The sequence below is a fragment of the Oncorhynchus kisutch genome, linkage group LG4 (genome assembly GCF_002021735.2).
Source record: "Oncorhynchus kisutch isolate 150728-3 linkage group LG4, Okis_V2, whole genome shotgun sequence".
NCBI lineage: Eukaryota > Metazoa > Chordata > Actinopteri > Salmoniformes > Salmonidae > Oncorhynchus > Oncorhynchus kisutch.
Genome location: NC_034177.2, coordinates 12,980,385 through 12,991,557, shown reverse-complemented (window position 1 = coordinate 12,991,557; position 11,173 = coordinate 12,980,385).

The following is an 11,173-nucleotide window of genomic DNA, read 5'->3' as shown; positions in this document are numbered from 1 at the left end:
ACCAAGAGAATTCTCTTCGATGATAATCACAGTCGTGTATATTCCGTCCCAATCAGACACATCGACGGCCCTGAAAGAACTTCATTGGACTCTATGTAAACTGGAAACCACATATCCTGAGGCTGCATTTATTGTAGCCGGGGATTTTAACAAGGCTAATCTGAAAACAAGGCTCCCCAAATTCTATCAGCTTATCGATTGTGCTACCAGGGCTGGAAAAACCCTAGACCACTGTTATTCTAACTTCCGTAACACATGGGGCAGCAGGGTAGCCTAGTGGTTAGAGCGTTGGACTAGTAACTGGAAGGTTGCAAGTTCAAACCCCCGAGCTGCCAAGGTACAAATCTGTTGTTCTACCCCTGAACAGGCTGTTAACCCACTGTTCTTAGGCCATCATTGAAAATAAGAATTTGTTCTTAACTGACTTGCCTAGTTAAATAAAGGAAAAGCTGACCATGACTCTATTTTGTTGCTCACTGCCTATAGACAGAAACTAAAACAGGTAGCGCCCTTGCTCAGGTCTGTTCAACGCTGGTCCGACCAATCGGATTCCACACTTCAAGATTGCTTCGATCACGTGGACTGGGATATGTTCTGCATTGCGGCGAACAACAACATTGACGAATACGCTGATTCGGTGTGCGAGTTTATTAACAAGTGCATTGGTGATGTTGTACCCACAGCATCTATTAAAACATTCCCCAACCAGAAACCGTGGATTGATGGCAGCATTCGCACCGAACCACTGCTTTTAATCAGGGCAAGGTGACCGGAAACATGACTGGAAACATGACCGAATACACACAGTGTAGCTATTCCCTCGCATAGCAATCAAACAAGCTAAGCGTCAGTACAGAGACAACGTGGAGTCGCAATTCAACGGCTCAGACATGAGAGGTATGTGGCAGGGTCTATCAATCACGGACTACAAAAGAAAAACCATCCCTGTCGCGGATCACGATACCTTGCTCCCAGAAAGACTAAACTTTTTTGCTTGCTTTGAGGACAATACAGTGCCACTGACACGGCCCGCTACCAAAACCTGCGGGTTCTCCTTCACTGTAGCCAACATGAGTAAAACATTTAAATGTGTTAACCCTCGCAAGGCTGCAGGCCCAGACGGCATCCCCGGCCGCGTCCTCAGAGCATGCGCAGACCAGCTGGCTGGTGTGTTTACAGACATATTCAATCAATCCCTATCCCAGTCTGCTGTCCCCGCATTCTTCAAGAGGGCCACCCTTGTCACTTTTCCCAAGAAAGCTAAGGTAACTGAGCTAAACGACTACCGCCCTGTAGCACTCACTTCCGTCATCATGAAGTGCTTTGAGAGACTAGTCAAGGACCAAATCACCTCCACCCTACCTGACGCTCTAGACCCACTCCAATTTGCTTACCGCCCCAATAGGTCCACAGACGACGCAATCGCTATCACACTGCACACTGCCCTAACCCATCTGGACAAGAGGAATACCTATGTAAGAATGCTGTTCATCGATTACAGCTCAGCCTTTAACACCATAGTACCCTCCAAACTCGTCATTAAGCTCGAGACCCTGGGTCCCGACCCCGCCCTGTGCAACTGGGTCCTGGACTTCCTGGCGGGCCGCCCCCAGGTGTTGAGGGTAGGTAACAACATCTCCACCCCGCTGATCCTCAACACTGGGTCCCCACAAAGGTGCGTTCTCAGCCCTCTCCTGTATTCCCTGTTCACCCATGACTGCGTGGCCATGAACGCCTCCAACTCAATCATCAAGTTTGCAGATGACACTACAGTGGTTGGCTTGATTACCAACAACGACGAGACGGCCTCAGGGAGGAGGTGAGGGCCCTGGAGTGTGGTGTCAGGAAAATAACCTCACACTCAATGTCAACAAAACAAAGGAGATAATCGTGGACTTCAGGAAATAGCAGAGGGAGCAGCCCCCTATCTACATTGATGGGACAGTAGTGGAGAGGATGGAGAGTATTAAGTTCCTCGGCGTACACATCACGGACAAACTGAATTGGTCCACCCTTACAGACAGCGTGGTGAAGAAGGAGCAGCAGCACCTCTTCAACCTCACCAAAAACACTCAAACTTTTACAGATGCACAATCGAGAGCATCATGTCGGGCTGTATGGTACGGCAGCTGCTCCGCCCACAACCGTAAGGCTCTCCAGAGGGTAGTGAGGTCTGCACTAAGCATCACCGGGGGCAAACTACCTGCCCTCCAGGACACCTACACCACCCGATGTCACAGGAAGGCCAAAAAGATCATCAAGGACAACAACCACCCGAGCCACTCCCTGTTCACCCCGCTATCATCCAGAAGGCGAGGTCAGTACAGGTGCATCAAAGCGGGGACCGAGAGACTGAAAAACAGCTTCTATCTCAAGGCCATCAGACTGTTAAACAGCCAACAGTGGCTGCTGCCAACATACAGACTCAACTCCAGCCACTTTAATAATGGAATAATTTATGTAATCAATTTATCACTTGCCACTTTATATTAAATCATGTTTACATACCCTACATTTCTCATCTCATATGTATTTACTGTACTCTATACCATCTACTGCATCTTGCCATCTTGATGTAATGTATCACTGTTACAGGAATTATATTCCTATATGTTTTAATACCCAATTAAAATTAAACACTCTGTCAATCCCTAAGAATTTGTAAGACTCTTATTTGCATAAAATGGACAGAGACCAGTCTCAAAAATCAACCAGCAGCGTTTATTCTCGAGAGTACTGAACATGATACAGTTTACCAGGTTATAAACTGAAAATGACGTCATTAGTTTTCGAACTGTCCCGTCTCTTCTTCACCCTGGTACAAAGGCTGTATAGTTCTCAAGCCTTCCCACATCGTCTCACCTAATTTAGATAATTTATGACCCGAGCCAAGGTCTGCCTGTGTAGATAAGCATTCTAGCCAGTCTGGCGATAAGTTCATTCATTTCTACCAAGGAACAGACAGTCATTGTTCTACTTCTTGATTATAATTACACACATTATATTCAGTACTAGGATAAAAAGAAAATTCATACATATACCGTAACATAATAGTATTCTGATTAGTCAGTCCTGATTGAAATGTATACATAATTAGTCATTATTGATAAAAAATCCCTTAACAATCACTAGCCACTTTAAACAATGCCACTTTATATAATGTTCTCATACCCTACATTACTCATCTCATATGTATATACTGTACTCTATACCATCTACTGCATCTTGCCATCTTGATGTAATGTATCACTAGCCACTTAAATGATATATTGTTTACATACCCTACATTACTCATCTCATATGTATATACTGTACGCTATACCATCTACTGCATCTTGCCATCTTGATGTAATGTATCACTAGCTACTTTAAACAATGCCGCTTTATATGTTTTCATACCCTACATTACTCATCTCATATGTATAAACTGTACACTTTACCATCTACTGCATCTTGTCTATGCCGTTCGGGCATCACTCATTCATATATTTTTATGTACATATTCGTATTCATTCCTTTACACTTGTGTATAAGGCAGTTGTTGTGAAATTGTTAGGTTATATTACTTGTTAGATATTACTGCATGTTCGGAACTAGAAGCACAAGCATTTTGCTACACTTGCATTAACACCTGCTAACCATGTGTATGTGACAAATAAAATTTGATTAGATTTTTTAACATATTCTAGTCTGTGCTAGCAAAACAGTCCTGTAGCATACATATGCGCCATTTGACCACTTCCGTATTGAGCGAGTCGCTGGTGCTTCCTGATTTAGTTTTTGCCTGTAAGCAGGAATCAGGAGGATAGAATTATGATCAGATTTGCCAAATGGAGGGTGAGGGAGAGCTTTGTACACGTCTCTGTGTGTGGAGTAAAGGTGGTCTAGTTTTTTCGCCCTCTAGTTGCATGTGACAGGCTGGTAGAGATTAGGTCAATTGGATTTAAGTTTTCCTGCAATAATGTCATCGGCTACTGTGCAAATCAGTTTAATTCATACACTGGCTCCTCTGGCTGGCATATTTTTGTTTTGAGCTTCCCTCCCCGTGTCTTGTCTTGTACGCTATTAGTCCTATTATGATTATGTTCCACTTCTTCCACCACATGCCATAGCTCAGTAACACAGCAGTATACTTGTGGTTGAATACGATGCAGTACACAGATAGTTGAATAATGTTGAACTCACAAATACCAAAGGGATTTACAACAATTAATTAATTAAATGAACACCCAGTGGGAAAAAAACAACTTGGCAATATTTAAGATTGAAATATGAAAAAGTCATTTTTGTGTGGAACAGCTGGGTCATGTTGTTGAACTTGTTGATTTGAGTTAATATACCCACATGACAGTTATAGATTGAAATACATGAGTATAGGCTAACATCAACACATCAACAATACAATAGTAAGAAGTAAGAATGACAATGAAAGTCTGTGCCTGTTTTGCTACGCTTTTACCACGTCGGAGGGTACATCCGTGGTCAGTGGGCGGTTCTGAAAATAAATGAGTTGTTTGCATCACCGAGCGGTGGTCAGGAAATAATTCAATCCAATTGTTAGATGCTACCACCCCCTTCAAATCAAAACCGATGTCAATGTTCACGAGCACACGCTCCATTCTACTTCCTGTCTGCGGCAACATGTAAATAAGTCACATGGTTGGCTAGTGTTATACTGCTAGACTGAGATCTTGGTCTAGAAGCTTGGCTAAGTAATATTCAGCTGTCAGAGCAGCTCACAGCTGTCAGAGCAGATCACTGCACCTGTACATAGCCCATCTGTAAATAGCCCATCCAACTACCTCATCCCCATACTATATTTATTTATTTATCTTGCTCCTTTGCACCCCAGTATCTCTACTTGCACATTCATCTTCTGCACATCTACCATTCCAGTGTTTAATTGCAATATTGTAATTATTTCGGCACCATGGTGTCACGCCCTGACCTTAGAGAGCCTTTTTATTTCTCTATTTGGTTAGGTCGGGGTGTGATTTGGGTGGGCATTCTAGTTTTTCTATTTCTTTGTTGGCCAGGTATGGTTCCCAATCAGAGGCAGCTGTCTATCGTTGTCTCTGATTGGGGATCATACTTAGGCAGACTTTTTTCCACCTTTAGTTTGTGGGATCTTGTTTGTGTGTAGTTGCTTTCTGCACTGCATGTAGCGTTATGTTCGGTTTGTATTTTTTTTGGTGTCATTTAAAGATAGACATTGTTTTCATGCACATTCTTTCACTTGAGAAATACTACACCAAAGATCTTAGATGTAAAATTGTGCGACTAAGATCTCCTCTGAAAAAATGTCAAAATTAATGACCGATTTCTTGAGTTATTTTAGATTAATTCAGACTATTTTGAGGAAGAGTATATTGGGTACATCGTCTCAAAATGGCCAAATAGTACAATTGCCAAGCGAAGGGAGCATTTTAAGGGAGTATGCTAGCCGAGTTAGGCTAGATGCCAGCCAAACTGAAGCATGCTGACACCTTAACCCACCGTGTGTGTGTGTGGGTGTGTGTGTAAGCAGGGTCAGGCTTGGGTTCTACTTGGATGACAGACCGCCTGGGAAAACCAGGGTAAATAATCATGAAGCGTCTCAGAGTCGGATCTAGTTTTTCCATTTGCATCATAATTAATAAGATTAAGATGGACAGAGGGGACCTGATCCTACTCTGATAAGCATTAAAAGGGGTCTGGTTATGTAAACCTTTCCTCTTTTTTTCTCTCTTTCCCCAGCAGAGGGCAGTGGAACCCTAGTTGAAGTTTCTTAAAATTATATATTTTTAAAGCATCACACAGTCCAAAAATGTGGACAGAGAATTCTTTGGAGGAACAGCAGGCGGACAGAGCTTGTCAAACTACAGGAGTGTGTGAAGCTGTCTCCAGAACTCACGCTCATCCTTGACTTCTATCCTTGCTTTTAACAGGGATGGTCAGGGATGAGCACACTGACATCACCCGGTTCTAACCTATACCCTAAAACCACTTGGTCTATATCCCGATATTTAAATCTCTCATTAGTGATTTTTTAAATGTCTGTCCTCTTCTGTATCTGCCCTAGAATCCATTGCATTGTAGTAGCCTTTGTACAGTAAGTGTTTCAGATCTGTTTAGATACCAAAACTAACTTAATTTGAAATGTGATTTTTATACATTGCAGTTGTTATTAAAATACAACCGATTGAAAAGAACAAGATACAATTTAAGAACACTATTTACAATAATAAAAAGTGGATGCTACCATGGTTACGGATAATCCTGAATGAATCGTGAATAATGATGAGTGAGAAAGTTACAGACACACAAATATCATACCCCCAAGACATGCTAACTTCTCACCATTTGTGTGTCTAACTTTCTCACTCATCATTATTCACAATTCATTCAGGATTATCCATAATCATGGTAGCATCCACATTCATGTAAAAGTGTTAAAAAACATATTCCGGGCCTAAAATTAGCTTTTTGTTCCACCAGCCACTGTGACAGGTAGATTTAAATATTTACCAGTCACTCAGATTTTTTACCAGCCAAAACTATTTTTCCCAGCTATAATTACACCAACAAAACACAAAAAAAAATATGATCATGATTTGTAATCTTTCTAAAACAATAAATGTATTACTAGTAAGAAGTAATGTGGTATATTGTTTAATTTCATATTTGTGACCTGAGTTTTTTAACCAGAATATCATGGATGAGACAAACATTTTCACCTGCCCCTTTAAGGGCAGGAGGTTACCGTGGTTACGCAACTCCAGTCATGTTTGTGCTGGGGTCGAGTGTGGGAAAATACTGCATTTTTTACAATGTATCGAAATAATGTATTGTAATAGCATTGTGCAATTTCCCGCAAGACATAGTTTCACACACTACAAAGGGTAAAGAGTGCGAGACAGGCAGGGAGACAGGCAGGGAGACAGGCAGGGAGACAGGCAGGGAGACAGGCAGGGAGACAGGCAGGGAGACAGGCAGGGAGACAGACAGGGAGACAGACAGGTTCTTGGTGCTGTGTAGAAACAGTAGGCCCAGGGAGGAGGAACACAAGAATGAAGACAGGAGTGAAGGCACACAGCAAACCTTTTTGTTTCATTTTTACTTGTTTTCACCTACACACACACTTTTCCACAGTGGACCCGAACACCACACATGTAACATGTGTACAGTGTGCACTCAAGGAAAATGTGTTATTTTACATGTTCTTCACAGAAAATGAGCCAAGGCCAATGAGTTAAAATTATTAATTGTATAATTTTTATTTGAATAAACATTGAAAATGGGTCCCACAGACCCGAACACCACACAAGGGTTAAAGTAAATTAGACCAACTTTTATGCCTGTGCGCAGCGTTTCTAAAAATGAATCTTTCACTCAGATCTTCATATGCCCACAGCCCCCAGCCAAGCAGTGTTGCAGCGCGAGGTGGCATAGGCTATATTGGATAGGTAGTTCTTTGACTTTGTGCGATTTAATTTACCAGGTATAAAACAAACTGGCAGAACTACGTTGAAACAGCTACTGCTGTTTTTGTTATCATACTTGACTATTTTTATTCACAAATGCGAGTGAAATGGTCACACTGTGGAGCCCTGCCCACCCGCCAATGTGGCTAGTGAAATAGACATCTTATCCGCCAATGCCAGAAATCTACCTGCATTTGGCAGGTATTTATTTTAGGCCCTGAACAAATTCTATTCTTATTTACAATAAAAGTGACCTCAAAATGACCCCAAAAGGGTCATATTAGATTGTGTAGACAGTGGAAGCTCCTCAGTGGAGGAAGGGGAGGACCATCCTTCTCAGTGAATTTCATAAAAATAAAAATGTTCAGACATTGAAAAAGTTATTCTTTTTAGATAAAATTATACTAAATATAATCACGTCACCAAATAATTGATTAAAACACACTGTTTTGCAATGAAGGTCTATAGTAGCCTCAACAGCACTCTGTAAGGTAGCAACATGGTGTAGCCGGAGGACAGCTAGCTTCGGTCCTCCTCTTGGTACATTGACTTCAATACAAAACCTAGGAGGCTCTTAGTTCTCACCCCATTCCATAGATTTACATAGTAATTATGACAAATCCTGGAGGACTTCCTCCAACCTATCAGAGCTCTTGCAGCATGAACTGATATGTTGTCCACCCAATCAAAGGATCATGGAATTAATCTAGTACTGAAAGCATAAGCTACAGCTAGCTAGCGCTGCATGCATAAAATATGGTAACTGGTTGACTCTAAGAGAGAGAGAGACAATAGATGAACAGTTTTCAACAAATTAATTTCTTCAAATATAAAGGAGAAGTAAGGTTACATTTTTTTGTTCAGTTTCAGTTTCACTTACTTAGCTAGCAAATGCAGCTGGCTAGTTTAGTTACTCAAACACCCTGCTCAAACAGAGGGATGCTATGTTAGCTAGCTGGCTATAACAGAGGGATGCTATGTTAGCTAGCTGGCTATGAGTATCCAACACAACACTGGAACTCTTCCACCACCATGGGACAAGGATATCCCTTCCGACCAAACACACCCCTCCCCTAACCCTGACGCTGGGCCAATTGTGCGCCACCCCATGGGTCTCCCGGTCTCAGCCGGCTGCGACAGAGCCTGGACTCTAACCCAGAATCTCTAGTGGCACAGCTAGCAATGCGATGCAGTGCCTTAGGGGGCCACCCGAGTGGCGCAGTGGTCTAACTGCTTTCTGACTATATACACTGTAACATTACTGCATGATTGTAGCAGGTTTACTAACACATTAGTTCTATTAGCTATGTTGACTAGGACGTTACTTTAACTAATATGGGGACAACGATGTAGGCTGTGTGTAATGGTTATGACATGGTTTGACTTGGAAAGGTTTTTTCGCCTGGTCACATACAGCTGATGTGTTGTTCATTGAAGTCCACAAACAAAGGGAAAAGGTGACAGGAGGAGAGTGCATAGAGGATAGAATGCATACAACGTGGCTGCTATGAAACTTAAGTGAACTGTGTTAATGCTTGATCAGGGGTGTATTCATTCTGCCGATTCTGTTGAAAAATGTTTCTTAAACAGAAGCAAACAAAATGGGGATGAAAATACCTGAACTTGTCCAATAGAAACTCTCGTTTGCAATTGTTGGACTAATGATTACACACTAGATAAGATAGATGCAGGCAAGAGTTGTGCAAGGCGGTAATGAATGTGTCACTGTCTGTCCATGTGTCACTGTCATCTCAAATTTTTCTCTCGACCTGTGTGCACCTACATTGTAAAAGTTCATTCATAGGCTATGTTGTAGCAACCTCATGATGGGTATAGGGAAAATTATGTTGTAGTCTAAACCTATCGATGTTACAATGAACTGGGTGAATAGAATTTGAATGCGAGTCATCCAACACGCTGTAATAGAAATAAGACCATGGTCATGAAAAAAAAAATCCTCCCTCATCACTTACCGCCACTGGTGTAGAAATGCACTAAATTAGTTTCAGATGCCCCAAAAATTCTCACCAGGTTATGTCCCCCCCAGTGGCGGTCAGTGTCTTTTGTGATGAGGGAGGACACTTTTGTTTTTCATGAGCATGGCCTTATTTCTGTTATAGCATGTAGCAACATGGTGTAGCCGGAGGACAGCTAGCTTCCGTCCTCCTCTTGGTATATTGACTTCTGTTGAGGCTACTGTAGACCTTCATTGCAAAACAGTGTACTTTAATCAATTATTTGGTGAAATGTGAATATTTATGTAGTATAGTTTTATCTAAAAAGGATAACTTTTTCAATGCTTTCCATTTTTATTTTTATGAAATTCACTAAGAGGATGGTCCTCCCCTTCCTCCTCTGAGGAGCCTCCACTGGTCCCCCCCATTTATAAACCCAAAGCTGCGCCCTTACAAAACCTGATGATATGAGTGGGCAGTCACAAACTTTTACAGATGCACAATTGAGAGCATCCTGTCGGGCTGTATCACAGCCTGGTACGGCAACTGCACCGCCCACAACCGCAAAGCTCTCCAGAGGGTGGTGCGGTCTGCCCAACGCATTACCGGGGGCAAACTTCCCGCCCTCCTAAACAACTAAAGCACACGATGCCCTAACAATGCCAAAAAGATCATCAAGGACATCAACAACCCGAGCCACTGCCTGTTCTTCCTGCAATCATCCAGAAGGCGAGGTCAGTATAGGTGCATCAAAGCTTGGACCGAGAGGCTGAAAAACAGCTTCTATCTCAAGGCCATCAGACTGTTAAACAGCCCCCACAAGCACATCAGCACTTCCTATAGACATAGATTAGGAATCACTGGCCACTTTTAGAAATGGATCACTAGCCACTTGAATACTTGGGGCGGCAGGGTAGCCTAGTGGTTGGAGCGTTGGACTAGTAACCGGAAGGTTGCAAGTTCAAATCCCCGAGCTGACAAGGTACAAATCTGTCATTCTGCCCTTGAACAGGCAGTTAACCCACTGTTCCTAGGCCATCATTGAAAATAAGAATTTGTTCTTAACTGACTTGCCTAGTTAAATAAAGATTTAAAAAAATAAAATAATAATGTTTCCGTATCTAGCATTACTCATCTCATATGTATAAACTGCACTCCACACTATTCTATGGTATCTTAGTCACTTTTAAATTGGATTTACATATTGTGTCACACATTTCATATGTATATACTGTATATATACTACACCACTAACTGTTAAACAGCCATCTCCAGCACATCAGAGGCTGCTGCCTATAGACATAGATTAAGAATCGCTGGCCACTTTAAGGAAATGAAACACTATGCACTTTAATAATATCTCTGTATCTTACATTACTCATATGTATAAGTCCCTTAGTCACTTTAATTGTGTGTAAATATTGTATTACCCATCTCATATGTATATACTGTCCTCTATACTATTCTACGATATCTTAGTCACTTTAATTGTGTGTAAATATTGCATTACTCATCTCATATGTATAAACTGTACTCTATACTATTCTACGATATCTTAGTCCAATGCCACTCTGGCATATATTTATATTCTTAATCCATTCCTTACTTAGATTTATGTGTATTTTGGGTATATGTTGTGAAACTGATAGATATTACTTGTTAGATATTAGTGCACTGTCGGAGCTAGAAGCACAAGCATTTCACTACACCCGCAATAACATCTTCTAAACACGTGTATGTGACCAATAAATTAGA